The sequence below is a fragment of the Haematobia irritans genome, chromosome 1 (genome assembly GCF_050003625.1).
Source record: "Haematobia irritans isolate KBUSLIRL chromosome 1, ASM5000362v1, whole genome shotgun sequence".
Taxonomy (NCBI): domain Eukaryota; kingdom Metazoa; phylum Arthropoda; class Insecta; order Diptera; family Muscidae; genus Haematobia; species Haematobia irritans.
Window position 1 is genome coordinate 112,892,518 of NC_134397.1, and position 27,729 is coordinate 112,920,246.

Below are 27,729 nucleotides of genomic sequence, written 5' to 3' on the forward strand. Positions count from 1 at the left end.
TTGAAATAATGTTATCAAATACTACAAATTGTGTACGATTCTTTAGATAACTTTCAAACCAGGATACCATTAATTCACTGAAGCCCATGCGATGCAGTTTGTACAGTAAAAGTGAATGGTTTACTTTGTCAAACGCCTTACTAAAATCAGTATAAATGACATCAGTCTGTAAACGATCTCTAAAGCCTTCATTAACCATTGTAGTTAATTCCAAGATATTTGTTATGGTCGAACAAGATTTACGGAAGCCGTGTTTTTTAGGCGATAGAAGAGAGGAGACTTGATGATTCAAACTATCAGAAATAATTTTCTCCAACAGTTTTGGAATAGCACTTAATTTAGCAATGCCTCTATAATTCGTAATATCTGACTTGCTTCCATTTTTAAATAGCGGAATGATAAATGAATTCTTCCACAACGTAGGAAAGTGACCTGTGCGCAAAGATTCATTAAACAGAAATGACAGAGCAGTCGAAAGAGAATGAGCACAATATTTGAGGATGTTACTGGGAATCCCATCAGGGCCCGGGCGATATGAACATTTTATCTTTTCCATATAACTCATCACAATATCAGGAGAAATAAATGGAGTAGTAAATGTCGAGTATTCCTGTATCTTATATGGGTAAGCATCAGATTGCTTGAAATCCTTATGGCAGTAAGTTGTTGCAAAGAACTTTGAAAACAAATTACATATAGATTCATTATCATCCCCTTCAACAGCACCATAGTGAAGGGTTCTTGGATACACATTTGATTGACGTTTAGAATTAACAAATCTGTAAAATGACTTTGGATTAAGCTTCAGTTCATTTTTAATTTTCGATAAATAATTGTTATAGGATTGTTTATTCCACAGGTTGTATTCTGAACGAGCAATTGAGTAGTTTGCATAGTCAGTCACAGATCCAGATTTTTTATAAAGTTTATTCTTTCTATTCTTCAAGTTACGTAATTTACGGTCATTCCAAGGTGGACCAGTGTGAGAAGTTATTCGAATTAATGGAACAGATTGGGCTATGAATGAATTCAAAGTTTCATAAAATGTATTTATTGATTCATCAAGATTTCTCGCTGGTAAAATTGTATTCCAATCCACATTTAATAGTAATGAGTTCAGTTTTTCATAATCAGTTCTATTAAAAGAGAATATTTTATCAGTTTTCAATACGAGTTTATTTCGCATAGATCTCGAAAAAGACATATTTATATCCATACAGACAGTGGGATGATGAACATCTTCAGGATTTACAACGGCATTGACGCGTGATAAAAACACATCTTTTAGTTCATTTGTAAAAAATAAATCAAGTAATTTATTATTCGAATTTTGTATGTTGCTAATTTGAAAAAGACCATCTTTTAACAAGTTTTCAACAAATTCAGATTGATATCCATTTCTTAACATTGGTACGGAGTAATTCATTTCCTCACAATATTTCCATGTAATAGATGGAATGTTCAATCAACTATTTATTTTGAAATATTTTGGTGATATTTTTTTCTGTGTGATTTCATAAACAGATTTTGGATCCTCTATAAAACCCACTATTCCGTAACGTGAACAACATTGAAAGCTCTATACAATGAACAATTTTTATACCCTCCATCATAGGATGGGGGTATATTAACTTTGTTATTATACCCTCCATCATAGGATGGGGGTATATTAACTTTGTTATTCCGTTTGTAACACATCGAAATATTGCTCTAAGACCCCATAAAGTATATATATTCTGGGTCGTGGTGAAATTCTGAGTCGATCTAAGCATGTCCGTCCGTCCGTCCGTCCGTCTGTTGAAATCACGCTAACTTCCGAACGAAACAAGCTATCGACTTGAAACTTGGCACAAGTAGTTGTTATCGATGTAGGTCAGATGGTATTGAAAATGGACCATATCGGTCCACTTTTACGTATAGCCCCCATATAAAGGGACCCTCAGATTTGGCTTGTGGAGCCTCTAACAGAAGCATATTTCATCCGATCCGGCTGCAATTTGGTACATGGTGTTGGCATTTGGTCTCTAATAATCATGCAAAAATTGGTCCACATCGGTCCATAATTATATATAGCCCCCATATAAACCGATCCCCAGATTTGGCTTGCGGAGCCTAAAACAGTAGCAAATTTCATCCGATCCGGCTGAAATTTGGTACATGGTATATGGTCTCTAACAATCATGCAAAAATTGGTCCACATCAGTCCATAATTATATATAGCCCCCATATAAACCGATCCCCAGATTTGGCTTGCAGAGCCCAAAAGAGAAGCAAATTTTATCCGATCGGGCTGAAATTTGGTACATGGTGTTGGTATATGGTCTCTAACAACCATTCAAAAATTGGTCCACATCGGTCCATAATTATATATAGCCCCCATATAAACCGATCCCCAGATTTGGCTTGCGAAGTCTCCAAGAGAAGCAAATTTCATCCAATCCGGTTGTAATTTTGAACATGGTGTTAGTATATGATCTTTAACAACCGTGCCAGAATTGGTCCATATCGGTCCATAATTATATATAGCCCCTATATAAAACGTTCTGCAGATTTGACCTCCGGATCCTCTTGGAGGGGCAAAATTCATCCGATCCGGTTCAAACTAGGAACGTGGTGTTGGTATATGGTCGCTAACAACCATACCAAAATTGGTCCAATCACACAAAAATTGGTCCATATCGGTTCATAATCATGGTTGCCACTAGAGCCAAAAATAATCTACCAAAATTTTATTTCTATAGAAAATTTTGTCAAAATTTTATTTCTAGAGAAGATTTTGTTAAAATTTTATTCGGTTCATAATAAAATTTTCATCATTGTCAGAATTTTATTTCTATAGAAAATTTTGTCAAAATTTTATTTCTAGAGAAAATTTTGTTAAAATTTTATTCGGTTCATAATAAAATTTTCATCATTGTCAGAATTTTATTTCTATAGAAAATTTTGTCAAAATTTTATTTCTATAGAAAATTTTGTCAAAATTTTATTTCTATAGAAAATTTTGTTCAAATTTTATTCGGTTCATAATCATGGTTGCCACTCGAGCCAAAAATAATCTACCAATATTTTATTTCTTTAGAAATTTGTTTTAAATTTTTATTTCTGTAGAAATTTTTGTCAAAATTTTCTTTCTATAAAAAATTTTGTCAAAATTTTTATTTCTATAGAAAATTTTGTGAAAATTTTATTTCTATAGAAAATTTTGTTAAAATTTTATTTCTACTTTTTCAAACTGAATTATATACGTATTGGATCGATCTTTTTTGATTTAATATATACCACGTATGGACTTACATACAATTTAGAAGATGGTGTTAGGAGGTTTTAAGATACCTTGCCATCGGCAAGTGTTACCGCAACTTAGGTCATTCGATTGTGGATGGCAGTGTTTAGAAGAAGTTTCTAAGCAATCCATGATGGAGGGTACATAAGCTTCGGCCTGGCCGAACTTACGGCCGTATATACTTGTTTTTCATAAAGTGTTAGGCAACGCTGAAATACGTGAAATTTGACGTTAAGTTAGGCAACGCTGAAATACGTGAAATTTGACGTTAAAGGCAGATTCACAATGTCAAATTTAATTTCAAATTCACGTCCATAGGAATGTGTTTTAGTTTTTTTTTCGTGAATTTTAATTATTAATTTAAATTGCTTTATAAGTCACTGAAAAAACAGTGAATCCACCGGGAAGAAAATTTTTGGTTAATTTTATAACATTTAGATTATTTTTAGAAAATTTTAATTAAACGGTATTACAAACGCTGACATCACACCGATATCACAAAAATAAATAAATATTTTGCGGCAAATTCTAGAAAATGTATTAGACATAATTATTTATTTTTTTTTCATTAGTTAAAGAAAATTTTGTAGTTTTAAGGTGGGTATTAAGTTCGAGTTTAGCCGCGAAAATCGTAATTTTTTTCACGATTACTTTTCTTTCATAATCCATTTTATGGAATACAAACTTTGTGGACTTTTGCTTTGGACTATTCCTCATCAAGTTATAATGAAATCTGCAACAAATATGTATAATTTTATGCCTTTTTTAACTGATTTAGTTTTCACTCTAGTGAAAAAATTACGTTTTTAGCGGCTAAACTCGAACTTAATACCCACCTTTAAGGAAAAAGTTGGAGTTCAAAATTGCAAAAATGTTTGTAGTAAAATTTACAAATATAAATAAATAATGATCTATTTGGTGAGAAGTACGAATTTAGTAAAACTCTATGCTTCATTTGTGTATAATTTTTCCCCGTGTTTTAGTTAATTTAACTAACATACGAAAAAAATTATTAGACTGAAGGAAATTTTCTCCAAACATAATAAGTCCATGAATTAAAATAAAGATAAATAGGCTTTAGTGAAATAGAGAGTTCACTTTTTTTGAGTGTTCCGTACACACAAAGAAAATTTCATTAAAATTGTGCCAACGAAAGTGTACTCACTGATATTTTTCCGATCTCTTTTTAATTTTTTAATCATAAAATAAAATTTATAATTTAGATTTTTAATATTACTAAGAACAAAACTACACCGAAAGAATTTTCTTCGTAAAAAAAACGAAAAATTTCAAGAAAAATACGAAATTTGTCATTGTTTTACAACCAAAGAAACTTTTCATTAAAAGTACGAAATATTTCGTACTTTTTACGAAAAAAAGTTCTTCCAAAATTTTCGTAGTTTGTAAGAAAAAAATTCGTACTTTTTATGAAGAATTTTCGTACTTTTTATGAAAAATCTTCGTACTTTTTATGAAACAATTTCGTTCTTTTTATGAAAATGTTTCGTACTTTTTATGAAAAATTTTCGTAGTTTTTATGAAAAATGTTCGTACTTTTTATGAAAAACTTTCGTACTTTTTTTAGAAAAAAAATTTATAGTCGAAAGTGCATTTGGTTGTAGTTGCAAGTGTGAAAAATGACATCACTACTTTACATCTTAAGTTTTTGAATACTTTTTAGTTTTATTGCTTCACTTTTATTCATAGCGCGCTATCACCCAAATGAGAAGTAGCATAGACTTGCATAAAAAATATAATAAAGGAATACACTCAAGCACATTATAAAAGACAATTTAATGCCGCGAACGGAAATTTTACAACTTCAATGAAACTTCTTCGTTATTTCAAAGAAAATGTTTCGTACTTTTTATGAAGAAATTTTAACGCAGAATGTTTCGTAAAATATTCGTAAAAACTTCTTCACAAAATTCATGAAACATGAAGAAAGTTTCGTTAAAGTACGAACTTTTTACGAAGAAAAGTTAATGTAGAATGTTTCGTAGAAGTTTCGTATATTCGTAAAATGTTCTTCGTAAAATTTAAGAAAATGAATGAAAATTTCGTTATTTTAATGAAGAATTCAGGAAGAATAGTTAATGAAGAATTCTTCGTAAAATTAACGAAGAGAATTCTTTCGGTGTAGAAGACTACTGTCTTGTTCTGAAATTCAAAGTTCACTAACTCTCTTGGTTTTAATTAGTTCATCACAACATAAATCAGTCACATAATTTAATGTTAAAAACTTTAAAGCACTTTTTATTCATTCATTCTTTATTTAAAAGTAAGATTATTCAATTTTCCTTCTTATTTTCTAAAGACATTGCATAGATGTGGCTTAGCCTTATATCTAGAATATTAGAATTGTCGTATAATACATTAATGCTTTTGATTTTGTTTTTAAGGAAAATGTGTTTGAAGGAAAACTATTAGCAAAAACCTTCTATACAAGCACTTTTTATTTTTAGCAAATTTGGAATGATTATAGTCTGATTATCTAAGAGAACAAATCTGAAGCCGAAGGAGAATCTGTTGAAACAGTTTATCCTCTTTAAACTAAAAAAAGTCTGTTGAAAACAACAGTCGGTATCTGCTGTTATATGTCTTTTATGGTCTAGCGAACAAAAACGCAACTAAAATTTGAAGGTTTTAAAATGTTAACCATTTTTTGTTTTCAAAAGAAAAAAAAATAAAATAATAGTTTGTGGTTTATTACAACTCTGGGATATTCTTAAAAGATCCTAAATACTTTAATTTTAGAAAAATGTTTCAAAGTGTCGAATTAAAACATATCAGTTCATGTTTGCTGAAATTTGCGCTATTTTAGCAGACTTGCTATGCCTATTAACAAATTTCTTTGAGTGTGACCTATCCAACCTTCACACCGGCGGAATACGTAAGAAAAGTCTGTTGAAAACAACAGTCGGTATCTGCTGTTATATGTCTTTTATGGTCTAGCGAACAAAAACGCAACTAAAATTTGAAGGTTTTAAAATGTTAACCATTTTTTGTTTTCAAAAGAAAAAAAAAAAAAAAGAAAATAATAGTTTGTGGTTTATTACAACTCTGGGATATTCTTAAAAGATCCTAAATACTTTAATTTTAGAAAAATGTTTCAAAGTGTCGAATTAAAACATATCAGTTCATGTTTGCTGAAATTTGCGCTATTTTAGCAGACTTGCTATGCCTATTAACAAATTTCTTTGAGTGTGACCTATCCAACCTTAGTAGAGAGTGGATCCATAAAAAATAATATTTGAAAACTGAAACCGTCAACGAACCTAGTTTGTAAAAGTTAAATTAGCAAACATTTAAGACACACAGTTTTGTGATATTGGACTTAGTTTATAAATTCTCAAAATTTGCAAGATATCTAAAAAATTTACAAAAGTTATTGCATCATTTTGAAAATGGCTACTAAAACTTTTCTTTTTGCATGCTTAATTCTTGATTTATTGGCATCTATGGAGAATTGCAAATAGAGTTGTTGAAGGGAAACTGATTCGTAATCGATTACCATCTGCTTTCCCAAACTTGTCTGCCAGTTTAAAATTCTAACATGGATTCTATGTAGGTCCACTTTGAATATTTTAGTTACATGAAGATCATGACATTTCCTTTCCATCCTCCCACAATAGTAAAGCCATCCGAACTTTTGCCTAAGATTATTAGCAATTTCAACGCACAGCATTTTGTCCGTCCAAGCTATGACATTCACTGTCAGCAATGGCATATAAGGATATTCACATAGCTTTTTCCATTGTCGCCCCCATCGACGTCAGCCTAGTTCCCAAACGCCGCCAACATCGTCATCTTTGATGATGACGAAGGATTTTCAAAGTGTTTAGCATAAAGCGTGTAATCTGAGCTGATTTAAAAACAACAAAATGCCGTTTCAGGTTGTTTGGCAAGACGATATTGGGTACTTGACTATGCCAGCACTGGAGAAGAAAACCCATTGAGTGCTACAAAGGAAGAACGTGAGCTGTCAAAAGTATGAGGACGATAAAAATGTCAGACGTTGTGCGTTTGCTACATGTAAAGGTATTTTGATTTGCTCTCAAGAATACTTTCGCTTTTTTTCTTGCTTGCTTTGGCATTGGCTGAAGTACGCAAAGGACATTCCAGTGTTGGCTGGCATACGACAGCATCATCTTTGGTGTGGAGGAGTCATTCATTCCATAGCCCTCAAGTACATAATTTAGTTGTAAATTTCAAGCAATGAAATTCTAAATTTCGCCTATACCACCACCAACATTGGCAAATATTCCAAAGGAGACCATATTCAAATGTAGGACCCTGGTATTTGTTTGGGCAAATGTATGAGGGTGTGTGTTAGTGTGTGTTTGAGACTAGTTACGGGCACAATGGGCCAAATAGTAATGTAATAAAAGAAATGTTGTTTGTTATTATCCTTGTATGCTGTCATTTGATACCACTCCTTGTTTGTTCATTTAGAGTAAGCATGCATGTGTTTGTATATGGTAGTGATTGCTGAAGTCACTCGCTGGTTTACTAAAAAGGAGTAAAAATAGAAAAGTAGTCAAATTTATATCCTCACAGATATACACACTCTCACACGCACATCAACACATTCCTATTCATTAGAAAATATCCTTGTTCAACGTTAGTGGGTGCTATATTCGGATATGTAAATTTTGTGCACTTCTAGTTTTTTTTTGCTTGGCTTTGCTTTTATTCTTTTACTGTTTCTCCTTTTGGCCGGGGTCTCTATAAAATGAAAACGGCTCAAAAGATTTGTTGTTGTTGCTCATTTCTTTTCATAGGAGGACTTTTATTACGCTTTTATTGTGTCTATTCTTATGTGCTGCTTTGTGAATGCTTAGCGATGGTATACTAAATAATTTAATAATCAAATAACTTGTTTACCATGAGAATCCAAAAGTTTCTTTATTCACCGGCTATGCGAAATACTTGTGCATTTTCTTTATTTCTGCCTTGTTATAAGTAATAAATAAATCGGAAATATTCGTCTGCAAAAAGTTTTGCAAATGTATATTTTCCGATTGCAATAAACCAAAGGTCAAGGAAGTCAGCACTTTTCTTTTCACAGGGAGTTTAAAATTTTATTAGGAATTTTATGTAAGTAGACATTTGAAATTCGAAGAATGGAAGTTTATAGTTTGAAGAAAAATGAAATAAAAATGGTTGGAATACAACCTCCCTTGGAATTGAATCGTTAAATTTTGAGGTATAAAATCTTTGGAATTCGTTAGAGATGCTTTAAAACAATTTACAATCTTGGACGAAACCAATGGCAAATTGTGTGAAGTTATCGTTTTCACTGCTCAACGAGGGTGGCTCTATCCTCGAATCAGCATTACGGTGGCTACTCGAGCCAAAGATAATCCACAAAATTTTACACAAAAGCTACCAAATTAAAAAATTTATTTTGCAAAACTTTATTTCCATAGACAAAATTTTTAAAATATTATTTCTATAGAAAATTTGTCGAAATTTTATTCTATAGAAAATTTTGTCGAAATTTTATTTCTATAGGAAATTTGGTCAAACTATATAGAAAATTATTTCAAAATTGTATTTCTATGGAACATTTTGTCAAATTTTTATTTCTATAGAAAATTATTTCAAAATTGTGTTTCTATGGAAAATTTTGTCAAATTTTTATTTCTATAGAAATTTTTGCCACAATTTTATTTCTATTGAAATTTTTGTCAAAGTTTTATTTCTATTGAAATTTTTGTCAATGTTTTATTTCTATAGAAAATTTTGTTTCTATGGAAAATTTTGTCAAAAATTTATTTCTATGGAATATTTTGTCAAAATTATTATTACTATAGAAAAATTTGTCAATATTTTATTTCAGTAGAAAATTTATGAAGTACCTCCTAGTTGGAGAGAAATATTTTGCAAAATCTATCGAAACATCAACAATTCTACCAACACTGAAAAAACAGTGAACGCACCAGGAAGAAAATATTTAGTTATTTTTAGAAATTTGTTATTATATTTTTAGAAAATTTTAACTAAACAGTATTACAAACGCTGACATCGCGTCGATATCACGAAAATAAGTAAATATTTTTCGAAAAATTCAAAATGCAAGAATGTCTTTAGTGACATGCGAAGTTCATGATGGGCACATATGTAATAAAATTTACAAATTTAAAGGAATAATGAACTATTTTGTGAGAAGTACGAATTTACTAAAACTAAAATATATAAAATATTATTTAGAATTAGTGCACTGAAAAAACAGTGAACCCACCAGGAAAAAACTTTCGGTTAATTTTAGAAAATTTTGAATATTTTTAGAAAATTTTAACTAAACCGTATTACAAACGCTGGCATCTCGCCGATATTACAAAAACAAGCAAATATTTTTCAACAAATTCAATAGAATTTATTCGACATTATTAAGTTTTTTCACTTGTTAAAGAAAATTTTGTAGTTTGAAGGAAATTGGAAATTGGAGTTCAAAATTGCAAGAATGTCTTTAGTGACATACGAAGTTCATGATGAACGCATTTCTAGTAAACTTGACAAAAATAAAGAAATAATAAACTATGTTGTGAGGAATACGAATTGAGTAAATCTTTATGCTTACTTTGTGTATAAGTTTTTCCCCGTTTTTTAGTTCATTTAACTAACGTACGCAAAAAATTATTAGAGTAAAGAAAACTTTCTCCATATATAATAATTCCGTGAACTAAAATAAAGTTAAATTGGCTTTAGTGAAATAGAGAGTTCACTTTTTTTGAGTGAATCTACAAACAGTAAAAAATCTACCATCATCAGCATACAGACTAGTGTTGGTCTTATCTTTTCTCACGTAACCAATGCCAATGTTGATCTTAATCTTCTAGGATACGAAGACAGGGCTCACGAGGATTCGGTAACGGAAATGGCGAGAAGCCACCAAGTTAGTCTAGTTTTTGAAGTCTTTCTATGGCAAACCAAAGAAGTTTGAATTAATTATCCAGTATTGATGGCAGCGTAGCTAGCGTGTGTCCCCTATTTAACAAAAGGGCTCTATGAACACGTCACTTCCTCAACTAGCCCCGTGTAACCTAACCGACTCACCAGCTGATCAGTCTCGACATATCTCATCGTAGAATTGCCGATTTGGCCACAACAAAACATACCCAAAGCACAAAAAAGAAGACTCAGTTTTCTGATATAAAGTTTTTTTCTTGTCCAAACGTCGATAAACTTTGCAATGAATTCGTTTTGCCTTAAAGTTAAGTAATTCGAATTAAAACTGGATATCTTTACATGAAAGAAAATTTTGTTTGACTGAGGTCAAATTGTCTTAAATAATTCTGAAAAATTCTTTCAAATTAATGAAATCGTCTATTTGTCTTTATTTAAACCATTTAAACCATTCAAATACGGACTGAAAAATTGGTAAAGATTTAGAAAAATCAGGTGACAACAGCTACCTATAGACCAAAAGTAATGGAAAAACTGTTAAAAGATATTAAAAACAGCGGAATTGATACGTGTTTTTCATGTTTTAGCTTTAAGGCCGATATTATGTTAACTGTACCGATCGCAAAAATGGTAATTTGTTAATTACTATTTTTTTCTCAATAATTCATAGAAATATTAATATTTCACGAAAACAAAGTTTTGAATTGATATCTGGTATCATTTCCCTTTGAAATTATAAAAAAATGTGCCAAATACACATATTTTAATTTGTTCTTTTTTTACTGATTCAATTTTTTTTTTAACGGCTAAAGTCGAACTTACACGCAAAGAAAAAAACGTTTGGAAAACGTGTACCGAAAACGTTTTTCTTTTGTTAGAGTTTTTTGAATTGCTTCGAAAATTTTAAACTTTTATCACCAAAAAAAATCGTTTGTTACAAAATTTTTATTTTTTCAATAAAAAAAGTTATTTTTGAAACAACAACACATTCCATTTCGTTTACATCAAACACTGTTCTTTTCTGACTTTAGGGTTTTAATAAGACACATTTTACAGTTCAAAATTTAATATACTACAATGTAATGTTGAACATTTTTTCGGAATCTTCCGAACATATCTGGAATATATGTAAAAAAAAAAAAAACTCTGGTCGTAGCAGGGATCGAACCCACGACCCTTGGCATGCAAGTCGGACGTAGCAACCACTGCACCACGGTGCCAAACTAAATGTTTGTTTCTGTTAAATAAACTTTGTTTATTCGGTTCGTGGGCGCCGCAAGCTATGCTATATAAATATAACTTATATGGATATTTATCTATTGATGACCGTAACAGGTACATAGCTCAGTGGTTAGTGTGTTGGCTTACAAAGTGCATGGTCCGCGGTTCGATTCTCCGTCCAGGCGAAAGGTAAAAACAAATTTTAAAATTTATAAAATCGTATAATTTCTTCTACATTGTTGGTATTACAGGAAAGGTGTTAAGAACTAAAAAACATTGTGGATGTGAGAAAGATGTGAGGGAAAATGCAATTAGAGGGAAATACATTTTTTGTTTTTTTTTTTAGTTTGTCCTTATGAAATTGTTTTTACATCCTGGAAAAGAATAAACGTTTATCACAAAAAGTATATACTTTTCTCCCAAATACACTTCCTTACAGCGAAAAGCAAATGAGAAACGAACTTTGTTTGTCTAAAATTTCGTTTGGGAGGAAACTTCAACACTCAAAAAAGTGAATCCTCCAGGGCACTAAAGCCAATTTAACTCTATTTTAGGTCATGACAATTATTATGTTTTAGTAAAGATTTCTTCTTTTAGCTAAAAGGTGGAAAAATTATACACAAATGAAACACAACGATTTACTAACTTCGTATTTCCCACAAAATAGTTCCGAATTTCTTAAAATTGTTAAATTTAACGACAAAAGCGCCCATGTGAACTCCAATCTTTTTCCTTTAATTTGTACCTAAATAAATAAATATATCCAATAAATTTTTTGAATTTGTCGAACAATATTTACTTATTTTATCATATCGGCGTGATAGCGGAATTTGTAATATAGTTTAGTTAAAAATTTCCACATTTTCTTTTGTGATGGGTGCACATTTTAAGCTCCGAGAGAAATTTCCGTGCTCCGCCAAAGATGTTAAGATACTCATTTCTGGAATTAATTAACTATTTAATTGTTTCCCATTATACTGTACATACACGCAAAAAAATAATTCTTTCCTCCCAAACGAAATTTTAGACAAACAAAGTTCGTTTCTCATTTGCTTTTCGCTGTAAGGAAGTGTATTTGGGAGAAAAGTATATACTTTTTGTGATAAACGTTTATTCTTTTCCAGGATGTAAAAACAATTTCATAAGGACAAACTCAAAAAAAAACAAAAAATGTATTTCCCTCTAATTGCATTTTCCCTCACATCTTTCTCACATCCACAATGTTTTTTAGTTCTTAACACCTTTCCTGTAATACCAACAATGTAGAAGAAATTATACGATTTTATAAATTTTAAAATTTGTTTTTACCTTTCGCCTGGACGGAGAATCGAACCGCGGACCATGCACTTTGTAAGCCAACACACTAACCACTGAGCTATGTACCTGTTACGGTCATCAATAGATAAATATCCATATAAGTTATATTTATATAGCATAGCTTGCGGCGCCCACGAACCGAATAAACAAAGTTTATTTAACAGAAACAAACATTTAGTTTGGCACCGTGGTGCAGTGGTTGCTACGTCCGACTTGCATGCCAAGGGTCGTGGGTTCGATCCCTGCTACGACCAGAGTTTTTTTTTTTTTACATATATTCCAGATATGTTCGGAAGATTCCGAAAAAATGTTCAACATTACATTGTAGTATATTAAATTTTGAACTGTAAAATGTGTCTTATTAAAACCCTAAAGTCAGAAAAGAACAGTGTTTGATGTAAACGAAATGGAATGTGTTGTTGTTTCAAAAATAACTTTTTTTTATTGAAAAAATAAAAATTTTGTAACAAACGATTTTTTTTGGTGATAAAAGTTTAAAATTTTCGAAGCAATTCAAAAAACTCTAACAAAAGAAAAACGTTTTCGGTACACGTTTTCCAAACGTTTTTTTTCTTTGCGTGTAGAAAAAAGTAAACTGCTTTATAGGAAGAATGAACTACTTTGTGCGAAAATTAAATTAAATTCCTCTCCACATTTTGAGATTTACACCAAGCGTTGTTAAAACCAGGAAAATTTAATGCCCTGGTGTACTTTTTAACTGCAATTCACGAAATTACACCCTCTCACAGAAGAAAAAATGAACTAAAAGTAAAGAAAAAATCATTGGTGCCAAATCATAACCATTTTAACCATACTGACCTAACCTAACCATACAGTAGTTCATTCTTACTATTTTAGGGAATCGTATGAAAATTTTCTACTGCACAAGTTCATATTGAACTTATGTGTACGGTCATTAAACTTTATGCCCACGGTTAGTTCATAAAATGTTTGAGACATACTTGAAAAAACGAAAATTTCATTGGACTGTTGAATCTTTCGCAAATAACAATAAAATTTAACTACAAAGAAATATGTTTTTGCAATGGAAATAAGTTAAAATTAGCGCTAGTTTGATTAAGGATATTTTTTTCGGTGTAATAGTCCTTGTAGATTTCTATTCCAAATTCCATTATGCTTATCATTTATGTGTGAGCACTTCAATTTATAAACAACAAATGTATTTTTATAGGAAATCATTCTGACATGAAACCTACTTTTGAATTTTTTATATGTTATAAAACACACAACTAAAGTAATATAGTATATTCTTTATTCTGTTTTAAGTATTATTTTAATTTTCACGCTCAAAAAAAAATTTACTTGAATCCAATGATTTTTACCTTTAAAATAATGTTAGTTTGAAGGAAGCTATTTAGATTAAGTCAAGGGAATAAAAAGTTGAATTGATATTGAGAACTCGTTTATGTTTTTGTGATATATATTTTCTCAATTAATAAAATGTCAAAGGTTCCTGTTTAAAGATAATTGTTAAAGCAATTTTATATTGATTAAAATATTTTAATATTGTGTAAAATGCGTGTCCTAAAGTGTATCTTTCATATTAAGTCAACATTTTTTCAGTGTATATAACTGAACTGATTCTCTACAGTTTTATTATTTATTTCTCTCTTTTATTGAAGGATTGTAAACTGTGTATCTGTTATATCTTAGGTGGGCTTAAATTCCTTTGTGCTCTTGTATTGAAGCCAATTTAGAGTATTTTGTTGGATAAGTTTGTTTGACTTTCACTTTGAATGCATCTTTGAATACAAAATTTTATGTAGATGTTATTGCTTCTCTTTCTCGTTCGATCTCTCATACCTCACATACACTCTCTACTTTAGAATAAGCTTTTATGTGTATGCTGTTGCATTTCTGCATAGGAATTATGAATCCCCATGTATATTTATATGCAGTCATTATTTGCATATACGAAACTATGAATGTGCTTATGTACCAACATTCCATTCCGGATACTGGGTAAACCTATTGAAACATCAAAGTCTTCATTAGAGGTGTGCGCGTGACTGAAATTTCACTCACACGCATGCACATTCACGAAGCTAAGTGTTTATTCACGCACGCTCATGCACGATACATGTGGTATCGTGTTTATTCACGCAATCCCACTCACGCACATTCACGAAATGAAAACCAGTACTCACGCACGCTCACGAACGAACTACCTGTAAAGACTCATGCTCACGCACGATTCACGACAATTCTCGTGATTCACGATAAATTCACGAGACGCACGACATTTTCCAAACGGAAATCAGTAAAGGTAACAAAATTCAAAAATAGAATATAGTTAGAGAGCTAAATTAATTTCAGTTAACATACGAGTATGAATTAAATCTTGATTTTTTTTCGTGGGCGTGATTTTGCAGAAATTTTATTCACGCACATTCACGAACCGATTTTATTTCTCACGCACGACATATTTATTTTAGTCCCATTCACGCACATTCACGAGAGTTGCTTTGGATTTTGTTCACGACTCACGTGATTCACGCGCACACCTCTAGTCTACATTCAACATTTTTCTAGTGCTGGTAGTCACTTAAGAGCTTGGATTTTTGTACAACAAACAGCTTAGTCCTGCTCAGTCATTGAGTAGGCGACGAGAAAGACTTTCAGCTGCAGTGTAACTGGAGTGCTTCAGCCTATGCGCCCAGCCTCATTTTCGTTTGTTAATTCTCTTTGTGGTTCTGGTCTGATATGGGAAAAATCACAACACAAAGGACACTTTTTGAATTTATGTGGTATATATTGATGAATAATATTACCCAGCAAAAAAATTTGGAAGTTCTTCCAAAGGCACAACTTTAAAAGCACTTCTAGAAGATGTACTCCCAATGATGTTCTTTATTTAAACTACACAGGAAGTTTTTTTAGTTTAATTTTTTATAACTTGCTTTTTTCATATTTTTAATGGATCATGTCATAACTTTTTTGGTTCAAATAGGTTAGGTTAGGTTAAAGTGGCAGACCGATTAAGTTTCAGGCTCACTTAGACTATTCAGTCCATTGTGATACCTCATTTAACTAAAAGTACCTATTACATATGGGCACTTCTAGTTTTAACCACTGAACATTCACTATTATTTTCTTTTGTTGAACCAACCAGATTGTTCCAAAAACATTAGCAGACTGCTTAAGTTAACGTTTCCCAGGTCTGCAAGTAATCTAAAGCTATATGCCCCTAAAATTCGCTTACGCCTTACACAAAATGCAGGACACTCACACAAGAGGTGTTTAATTGATTCCTTTTCCTCCGCATCATGACAGTTCATACAGTAGTCATTATACTTCGCACCAATAGTTTTTGCAAATTCGCCTATCAGGCAGCGACCCGTTATAGCAGACATCAGAAGTGATATCTGACGTCTTGAGAACACTAGCATATCTAGTGTGCGGTTCAAGTTTAAATGGGCCACATTTGCTTGGTGTCGTAACAACCCTTGCAATTCTACCATCGAACATTTGCCATCATGACAGCCTTCTCACGCAGTAAGAGCTTGCAGGTAGCCAGAGGCATACCAACAGATTCTAGTTCCCCTGGAATATGTAAGGTAGTTCCTAGCCTTGCTAGCTCATCTGCTTTGCAGTTCCCCAGTATGTTCCTATGGCCAGGCACCCATATTAGGTGAATATTGTACTGCTCAGCCATCTCGTTGAGAGATTTGCGGCAGTCTATGGCCATTTTCGAGTTAAGGAACACAGAGTCCAAGGATTTTATTGCAGGTTGACTGTCGGAGTATATATTATGGCCAATATTTGTTGGAACATTACTTCTCAGCCAATTCGCCACCTCTCTTATTGCTAATATTTCAGCCCGAAAAATACTACAGTGATTAGGTAATCTTTTCGCTATTCGAAGTTCCAGATCTTTAGAATATACTCCGAAACCCACTTGTCCATCCAATTTGGATCCATCAGTGTAGAAATCTATATATCTTTTTATTCCCCGGGGCCTGTGTACACCACGCCTCACTGTTGGGAATTAGAGTTTCAAACTTTTTGTCGAAAAGTTGTTTCGGCAGAGTGTAATCCACTACGTGAGGCACATCTGGCATTATTTTGAGGACCGAACTGTGACCGTACATTTTTTCCGACTACAGCGATAGCTCGCCCTGTAGCTGACTGTTTGGCTAAAATGTCTAAAGGCAATAGATGCAGCATGACATTAAGGGAATCTGTTCCTGTCTCACTGAATGCGCCTGAGATACACAAGTACGCCATACGCTGGACTTTATCTAAACCTGTCGGTTGCTGAAGTGCCGGATACCAGACTACAACACCATATAGCATTATAGGTCTAACCACTGCCATGTATGTACACAATTTTCGGTTTCACTTTTTTCTTATTGCCTTTTTGCACGAGTACAAAGCTATCGTGGCTTTTCTCGTTCTTTCTTCAATATTAAGCTTAAAGTTCAACTTCCTGTCCAGAATAACGCCATGGTATTTTGCACACTCACCAAAGGGAATTTCAATACCCCTAAGGATATGGGCATAACCGTGGGTGTTTTGCGATCTTTGCAGTAGATGACTAATTCTGTCTTTGCAGGATTTACTCCAAGACCATTCTCTTTCGCCCATTTCTCAGTCATCCGGAGGGCTCACTGTATAACATCTCTGATTGTGGATGGGAATTTTCCCCTGACTGCTAGAGCCACATCGTCTGCGTATGCCACCACATTTATCCTTTCTTTTTCTAGGGAAACCAGAAGGTTGTTTATGGCAACATTCCAAAGAAGAGATGATAGAACTCCTCCTTGGGGAGTGCCTCTGTTCACATACCTTTTTATGTTTGCTTGTCCTAGTGTGGCCGAAATGCGTCTCCTAATTAGCAGTTCGTCTAGCAGCCTAAGTATACCTGGATCAATATTCAGGTTAAAAACAGAGTAAGAATTCATAAAATGGTACAAATTATTTAAAATTTGTTGAAAAAAGTGATAAATCCAATCTGAAAAAAATGTGAATTTTTAAAAATATTTGAGGTCAAATGTTTCAGACAAGCGTTAGAATCCATTAAAAATTATAAAAATTATTTATTTGACAAAATATCATAGAACTTTTTAATTTACATCCAAAACATTGAATTCGGATCACACCTAAAGAAGTGATGCAAATTCAGTGCAACGGCAGTTAAAATAGAGGACTTCTGTCCTATGACAAGCCCATGTTAAATTCATCGCTTCTGCGTCAATTTTGCACCACTTCCGGATCCAAATGGAACATTTTCATTACTTTTTTGGCGGCGCGACAAATGTCATTAAACACGAAGCGTCGAAACGTCAATTCAAATGTTTGTGACATGATTGTAATATGACACCAAGGTATAACATTCTAAATACTTCTCGAGATGCTCTTTATTAGTATGAATGCAAAAATAAAAAATAAAATTCAAATTTATTTGCGTTGTCATTTTGTTATTTTCGGCGTATATTTTTGTAGAAATATATTTTTTTCATTTAAACTCAATAAAAAATTGAAAATTCTATTAATTTGCAAAATATTCTCGAAAGAACTTCCATAGAAGTGACACCGTCAACAGGTACAGGTTAAAATTCCAATTTTTTGCTGGATAAGTATGCCTACATAACGTAATTAAGCAACAGTTTCTTAAATTAACAGAAGTGACGAGGATAATAATATTCTGCAACTATAGTCTTCCCAACTGTTTGGACAACATTTTGATTTTTCCATGATATTAAATAAACACTAATTTGGCAGGTTAATACACAAGCCTGATCATTGTATAGAACTCTTTTGTTCTCATCCTGGAGTACAAAATGGAGCATGTCATTACACAAAGAAAGATTATGATGACCTCAAACATATTTCATGAGCATAATGTATTTGATTTCGGCAAGAATGCTTATGTTTGGTGGGAAAACAATATTATTCCGACAAAAATGTTCCATATTCCCCCTCCAAATATAACAATATGCTATCATTAAATATAAAAAAATTTACAATATTTACTTATGTATCCAAGTTTCTATAATTACACTTTTCCAAATATGAAACATTCGACTTTTGCTATCATTGAAATTAAGAAGTAGTAAAACTTAGCATTTTCATGCCAAGGCATATCATTCATCACCCATCACTCTTATTATTTAATATGATAATATAACGTGGAAGATACACCCTCAAAAAAAATCGCTTCTCTAACATATGTTCCAAACATATTTTGCAGGAAGCACATATATTATTGGATACTGCCGAAACATTAATATGTTTGTTTTATGTGAACATATTATATGTTTGGAAGCATTTTGAGCCCAAAAATATTATATGCTTGGAAGAATTTTCCCCAAAGAAGATTGTGCTCATTCCCTCACATAATTTTCAATTCCACGAAATTGTTTAGTTCTTGGCACCTTTTTCTGTAATACAAATAATTTTGAATAAATTATTCAATTTTATAAATTTTACCTTTCGCCTGGACGGAGAATCGAACCGAGGACCATACAGTTTGTAAGCCAACACACTATCCACTGGGCTACGTAACTGTTATAGTCACCAGTAGGTAATTATCGTTATAAGTTACATTTATATAGCATAGTTTTCAGCGCCCACGAGCCCATGCAAACATAACCTTAATTGAACAGAAACATACATTTGTTGGCCACGTGGAGCAGTGGTTAACATGTCTGCCTTGCATGCAAAGGGTCGTGGGTTCAATCCCTGCTCCGACCGAACACCAATTTTTTTTAGTTTACACATTTATATTTTACTATATAAAATTTTTATAATGAAACTGCGAAATGTGGGTTATTATAGATTTACAGTCCGAAACAGTGCTTGATATAAACGAAATGGACTGAGCTTTTGGCAGTATCGCTCCAAAATGAAAATGAATGCTTTGCCTTTTACTTTTCTTTAATAATTTATTTTAAAGAAAATAAACTTTTTCGATTCTTTTAGCTGCAAAACCCGAACTTAATGCCCGCTTTTATATTTGAAGGTGTCCGTCAACTCCTCTTGGACTACTTATTAATAAATAGGAACTAAACTTTGTTTTTATACATTTTACTGTTTAATTTTTCACTATTTCCTCCTTTTTTCATTTAACTATCCCAACTCTAAAAACATTATACTGCCCTTTCGTTATTTTTGTGAAGATCCCTTTGTAATTTTTGTATATTTTCCACCGTTTTTTTTTTTAAATTTCCTTTGCCTGAATAATTTGACTTACTCCTCGTACGTTCCGATTTCTTTTAACGAACCAAGAAAAAAAAAATTGTGCCCATAATACCAAAATGATAAACCAAACACATGTCAACACATACATAAAATGCTGCTCTCAAGGCGAAAACACATGCTTTTTTTCAAATGTCTATTCTCTTGGTTCCGAATGTCTATTCCCTTTACTCCGAACACTCAATCTAATATTCAAATTAAATAATATTTGGACTTAAGCATATCAAATTTTTGGCCGTATCATAAAACAGTTTTCCGAAACAACATACAAGCGGTTTCACAGAAATTGCTCTCTTTTCATTCTCTCGCTGTCTTATGTTGATATCTTTCGTCAACCCTCCCGGTTTCCATCTCTATTTCTTTCTCTATACTCTCTCTCTCTCTCTCTCTCTCTGTCGCTCTCTGAATAAAATATCACAACATATATATGTTTACTCGAAATTTGTAAATTTATATATGTTTACATTCACACATATGATTTTTATGAAACATTCATGCTCCAAACATAATATATTCTAACATATTAACATATTTGTCCCAAACATTTAGTGTTAGTTTAGGAACATTATATGTTTGCACTTAAATATATTGTATATACAAATTGTGCACGAAACACAGTTTGTTTGCATAGGGACATAGGAAAAATATATTTTTCTAACAGTGTATACATACAACAAAAAGAATATTTCTATAGTGATTTTCACAAACCTTAAGTGTTTCTTGTGTTGAAACATTTCACAGTCGGGATCTGAAATAATAAAGAAAATGTTTTATTAAATGTGTTTGAATATACCAAATTGTGTTGTTTATAAATAACAAATACAATAACATCCGAAAAGATGTATAGTGTAGAACTGTTCTAAATATTGTTTTGGAAATAGAATTGAAGCTCATTGAAAATCAAATTTTTGAAATCCCAAATTTTTGTCCAATTACAATGCTCATATATTTTTAGACCCATTACCAGTGCATTTAAAATATTGTCCATTAGGATCTATAGTCCTATAGACGAAAAAGTCTGTTTTTAATATGTTTCGGTGTATACATTAGATGTTTGAAACTCAAAATTTTACCACATTATTTTTAGTGCAAGCATACACGCAAAAAAACAAAAAAGTTTGGAAAACGTGTACCGAAAACGCTTTTCTTTTGTTGGAGTTTTTTGAATTTCTTCGAAAATTTTAAACTTTTAACACCAAAAAAATTCGTTTGTTACAAAATTTTTATTTTTTCAGTTTAAAAAAATTATTTTTGAACCAACAACACAGTCCATTTCGTTTATATTAAGCACTGTTCTTTTCTGACTTTAATACGACACATTTTACAGTTTCATAGTAAGAATTTAATTTGTTGAACATCTTTTCGGAATCTTCCGAACATACTAATCATTGCTCCACGGTGCCCAAATAAAATGTATGTTTCTGTTAAATAAAATGTGTTTATTCGGCTCGCGGGCGCCGAAAACTATGCTATATAAATATAACTGTTTGACTGTTTTCGTTGCTTGTGCGTTGGTGCGATAATTGTCTGCTGATGACACAGCTACGTAGCTCAGTGGATAGTGTTTTGGCTTAAATATTGCATTGTCCGCGGTTTGATTCTCCGTCCAGGCGAATGGTAAAATTTTGTTGGTATTACAGGAAAAGGTGCTAAGAACTAAAAAACCTCGTGGAAGTGAGAAAGATGTGAAGGAAAATGCAATTAGCCAAAAAAGATTGTTGTTTTGAGATAGTCTTAATGAAATTGTTTTTACATCCTGGAAAATTTCAGGCAAATTGGTTAAAACCTACGGTTTCTATATGCCCAAGAAGTGAAATCTGGAGATCGGTCACTCACTATTTTCGGTATACCTTTTGATGGTCCTAAAATACATCTAGATTTTCAATTTGAGGCAAATTGGATAAAAACTACAGACTCCAGAAGCCCAAGAAGTAAAATCGGGAGATTGGTCTATATGGGGGCTATACCAAAACATGGGCCGATACTCACCATTTTTGGCACACCTCTTTGTGGTTCTAAGATACCTCTAGATTTCCAATTTCAGGCAAATTGGATAAAAACTACGGATTCTATAAGCCCAAGAAGTAAAATCAGTTGATCGGTCTATGTGGGGTCTATACCAAACCGATACTCACCATTTTGGGCACACCTCTTTAAGGTCCTAAAATACCTCTAGATTTCCACTTTCAGGCAAATTGGATAAAAACTATGGTTTCTACAAGCCCAAGAAATAAAATCGGGAGATCGGTCTATATGGGGTCTATACCAAAACATGGACTGATACTCACCATTTTTGGCACACCTCTTAACGCTCCTAAAATACCTCTAGATTTCGAATTGGATAAAAACTACGGTCTCTTTAAGCCCAAGACCCCAAATCGGGATGTCGGTTTATATGGGGAGAATATAGCAAAACCTGGACCGATTAGCCCATCTTCGAACTTACAGAGGAATTTTTTTTGAGGGTGTATGATTGCGATATGTCCAGTTTTTCTGATCGAATATTTGGAGTCGAAAGAAATTTTCGACTAATCGACACAACTCGTTTTTTGACAAAAAGTGTGAGAACCAAAGGGAACAAAATTTGTTGACGGTTAAATGCTCATGCAATATTGAATGTATGCTTGTACCACTAATGCCTAAGGTTGTCTCAATCTCACGAAAGACCTTGCAATAACAGTTGTCACACAGCACCAATGTTTTTTAGGAACAACAACTGATTTTTTACGACCTTCACGAAATCCTTCTTGGAGTGAAATACGACCTTAGTAGAATTCACCATACCATCGACAAACATTAGTTCTTAAATGCGCTTTCTCGCCAAAAATTGAATTATATTCATCATTCATGAGTTAAATCACGTCGAAGTTTGTACAAACTAAGGGAGCCACCGTGGTGCAATGGTTAGCATGCCCGCCTTGCATACACAAGGTCGTGGGTTCGATTCCTGCTACGACCGAACACCAAAAAGTTTTTCAGCGGTGGATTATCCCACCTCAGTAATGCTGGTGACATTTCTGAGGGTTACAAAGCTTCTCTAAGTGGTTTCACTGCAATGTGGAACGCCGTTAGGACTCGGCTATAAAAAGGAGGTCCCTTGTCATTGAGCTTAACATGGAATCGGGCAGCACTCAGTGATAAGAGAGAAGTTCACCACTGTGGTATCACAATGGACTGAATAGTCTAAGTGAGCCTGATACATCGGGCTGCCACATAACCTAACCTAACCTAACCTAACCTTGTACAAACTAAACGCAGGAAAATCTTCACGATTTAATTCCGTTTTTTTGGGCGAGATGAATCCTTTATTTTGCTGTGAACAACACAAATAGCGCTCAGATGTCAAAGCGTTTATGAGTACGTATATTCACAAAAATATAAGGCTTTACGATGGAGCTGTCAGTTGGCAGATTGCAATACGGTTGCCCAATCCCGAAATATAAAATGCAGCCTTCGTACAGTAGTTGTTTGATTTATGGGACACTTTCAAAAAATAATTCGAAAGAAAAAAAAAATCCTTCAGAAGGAAATTTTGGACAAAGGAAAATTATCTTTTTTATAAAGTATTTTTGTAATGATTGGATTTATTGTAATGATTGTTTCTAATCTTTTTTATTTGCTTTTAACGAAAAATTTTTATCGTTAAAGAAAACTTTCTTTGTCTACAATTTCGTTGCTCAGAAAAGAAAACTCTTCTTTCAGTGCATATAGTCACAAATTATGGAAAACGTTTACGTTCATGATTACTTATTGACTACCATATTTTATTAATAAATTATTTTATTTTATTTAACATATATTTTTTTGTTTGTATGCAAACACATTTTTGTATTTATTTTGCTAAAAGTAAACAAGTTTTTAAAATTCGGAAATAAATATTTGGGGTCTTGGAAATAGATATGCTTAAGGTGAAACATAAAATGTTTGCACGGTACAAACCATATCGACTTTTTAAGGATTACTCTGAGCCTTCTGCTTTAATTATAATTTTCATAAACTTTTGTCCATATTGTTTATCACAAAGAATAATTTCTTTAGTTTCAAGTCACCACCACAAGTAATTAAATTAGGCTAACACATTTTAATGTAGTTATTTTACGCGTGTCATTATAAAGTTCTTCCAATTATACCCATATTAGTTAAGATGTCTATACTTAGGAAATTGTTTAAAATATTTCCTATGAATATAATTTTTATTATTCTTTAATTGAAATAAGAAAACTATTAAAAGCTAATTTTGTTATGGCTAATTATAAAGTATGCATTTATATAAGAACACACCTTCACCTTGCCGAGTGTAATTACAAAAGCAGGCTAATTAGTTTTAATATTTTTATTATTTGTAAAAGTTCTAAATTACTAAGAGCAAATATGGGACTGCTCCCACTCAAATATAAATATGAACGACTGACACTGAAACCCCATTTTTGAGATTCTGCAATACAAAATATTCTCAAAAATAAGCCCAATGTAGGAACTCATTAAAGAATTCTGGAAATTCGGCATTCTTGTTGAAGGAATAAAAAGGGGCACGTATTCCTGACGTTTTCCCCCATCCAAAATCTTCTTTCCGTAATGTTATGACAATAAAATCCACGGAGATGGTATGGAAGAAGAACTTCTCTATTTCGATGCTAAACACATTTCGGCATGGATCTCTTCTCAAAGGGAGTGCAGGGACGAATGTATAGCATTTTCACCAATACCACAAGTAAAATTTTAATTAGTCTTAATGATGCAGAAAAAAACTGAACTGAAAATCTTAGTTTGCCACTGCTACAAGTACCCGACAGCACTACGCTATCATCGTCTTCATGTACAACTCCAGAATAACCAAAATAACATATGCTAAGGGAACGACGACGTCTTTAGCCTTGGAAAACTGGAGCATCATTAGATACCGATACGAAACAACCAGTAATAACCCTCTTATGGTTGGCCAAGCAAGTCGAAGAAGAAGGACTTCAACTACTATGTACAGAAGAAACTTGCTTATTAAATATTTGATTCTTCTGCTCGATTTAAGGGCAATTGGAATCACTTTACCCAACTAATAATTTGAAACCACCTTCACTCTTTCATATCCTTGAAACAGCAAATTGTCTTACTCCTGTTTCTATTAACTCAGTTTTCTTCTCCTTTACATGAGCACTCGAACATAGCATAATGTAGGTTAACATGGTTAATGTCATTACCCATTTGTGATGACAATGCCTGGCTTCATGTCCTAAACGACAATGAAGAAATATCTGTGGAAAATGTTAATAATTAATTACACATCAGTACAATTAAACTTTAACCCTTTCTTGGTGGTTAGTTCTTGGGCACAGTTTGATGTTTTCAATGTATAAGGGTGTAAGAAGCGTATCCATGTCAAGGTGCCTATTTTGGTGGGCCTCAGGCTACGTTTTATATACACTAACAAATTTCGCTTGGATCCAAAAACTCACTTAAGGATTTAAGTTATGATTCCAAGCCAATGACATAGATTCTCTAAAACGAAGGCAGTTTTTGCTGTATTCGAAGAAATAGTTTAAAAATCTTTTCTTTAATTTCATTTTTTAAAACAACAAAACAAAGTATGAACAATCCTCAATAAATATCTTAGCTTGCTTATATTGATAGCTGTTTGTCCAATTTCGATTTTCAAGATTATTTTTTTATGCTTAATTTTCTTTGATGATCTTTGAACTTTTAGATTTTTTTGGCTTGAGGTCGTGAACATGACTAACTAGGGCCAGTTCTATGGTCGGTTTTTGCGTTGAAATTTTCGCGGTTACTTTCTTCAAATAGCTCGATTCAAAGCAAATATATTAACCCAATTTGTGCACTTTCTTTTTCATCTAGATTTCGTCAAGATTTCGTCACAGAAATATGTTTATTTTCATTTATAATTATTTTTGCAGAAAAAAAGGTTTTTAATTTCCTGAAAATTGGAAAATAGTTTTGTTTTATATCCACAAGGAACCTGTAGGCAAATATCGAGTTTTTCATAACAATTTTTCGTTTTAAGAAACAATCTTAGAATTACACAGAGTTTTCTTTTCTGAGGAGTGAAATTTTAGTCAAACGAAGTTTTCTTCTGACACAACAAAATTTTCTTTAAAGCAAATAAAGCAGATTACAGACAATCTTTTTTTTTTCTTTGGGTATTTGAGATTTGAAATCTTTGAACTATAGATTAATAAGCTTCAACTATAAAGTAAGTTCGGTCCCCAAAATAATACCAGATGTGCCTAACGTAGTGGATTACACTCTGCCGAAACAACTTTTCGACAAAAAGTTTGAAACTCTAATTCCCAACAGTGATGCGTGGTCTACACAGATCCCGGGGAATAAAAGATATATAGATTTCTACACTGATGGCTCTAAATTGGATTGACAAGTGGGTTTCGGAGTATATTCTAAAGATCTGGAACTTCGAGTAGCGAAAAGATTACCTAATCACTGTAGTGTTTTTCAGGCTGAAATATTAGCAATAAGAGAGGTGGCGAATTGGCTGAGAAGTAATGTTCCAAAAAATTTTGGCATTAATATATACTAAGACAGTGCGAATATGTAATAGGTACTTTTAGTTAAATGTGATATCACAATGGACTGAATAGTCTAAGTGAGCCAGAAACTTAATCGGGCCGCCACTTTAACCTTAACTAAAGTCTGAAACTTATTTAAAGGATTTTGTTCGAGTAGAACAACAGAAAGACAATCGAGACACATCACTTCCGGCCAAGGATTTCTTGTCCTTAAAATGCGTGTGCGAGTTAAGTAATCCGAATTCATGAAAGCAAAATTAACTGAATGTGTTAAATGACTCCGGAATAACACGAGGCCATAAAAATGAACATTTTCATAGATTGCCAGAAGACAATGAAAGCAATGTCAGACATTACGGTGCGATCGTGAACCGTTTTAGGTATCGGGACACGCCGAAATGTTTGGTATTGATCATGGGAAAGACGACCAGGCATCAAGAATTGAGAGCACATCTGTGCCGAATAGAAGCTGTAGAGAATGGTGAAACCTTGGAACACTACATTTGTCACTGCCTTGCGTTTATTAGGAAAAGAGGTAGCCATATCTGTGGAGTGGTGATTCGGGTCCTGGCTCTGGGAAACAAATTATACGATGGAAAGAAGAAGTTAGAGCGCACAACAAGACGTATACTGGCTTAGGTGTATGTCAGCCGATATGTCGGCAACCTGAATCCTCTTTTCAACCTAACCTATCCTAAGGTCATCTTGGCTTTACTAATTCTGAAAATTTCTTCAAAATTAATGAAATCGCCTTTAAATTTGTTGACTGTATCTTGACTTTATCCTAATGACGTTTTGTACTTGGAGCATAGCATAATTTCTACTGGACGTTGAGTCTGAAAGGATTTTGAGGAAAACAGCAAAACAAACAAATAAATTCAAATTTGTCTCCTACTATTCAAATTAAATGGGAATTGTGTTTTAGAAGTATCTTTACTTAAATTCTCCGCTTCTTTGACTCTGGAATAAATACTAAAATCATTAGTGTAAAGACAAAATCGTTGGAACCGGACAAGCTTTCAGTGCTGGATTTACTCCCGCCTTTCATACCAATCATTAGGGTTTTTATCGTGAAATCATCTGCGCTCACCCGTATGTGCTGAACATCGTTCTTCTCTTCACATCGTTGATATCGATAAGGTATTTTTACGAAAACAGCCTTCCGTAAAATGTACTGAGAGGCCTCCTTTATTTCACCTCTGGAAAAAGTATCTTTTAATACACATCCATATGTGGCCAAGA

At 32.8% G+C, this 27,729-nt stretch overlaps 2 protein-coding genes across 2 annotated transcripts in view; one reads left to right on the forward strand and one right to left on the reverse strand.

Annotated features, from left to right (window-relative positions):
* The window catches only part of timeout (circadian regulator timeout), a 1,081,463-nt gene that overhangs the window by 740,898 nt on the left and 312,836 nt on the right, over positions 1 to 27,729 (forward strand). The gene's annotated exons all lie outside the window — the stretch shown is intronic.
* 2mit (leucine-rich repeat-containing protein 2mit) overlaps positions 1 to 27,729 on the reverse strand; it is a 250,101-nt gene that overhangs the window by 185,129 nt on the left and 37,243 nt on the right. The window contains exon 3 of the mRNA XM_075291453.1: positions 20,663 to 20,702. The gene's annotated coding sequence lies outside the window, so the exon portion shown is untranslated. The remainder of the gene's footprint in view (positions 1 to 20,662; positions 20,703 to 27,729) is intronic.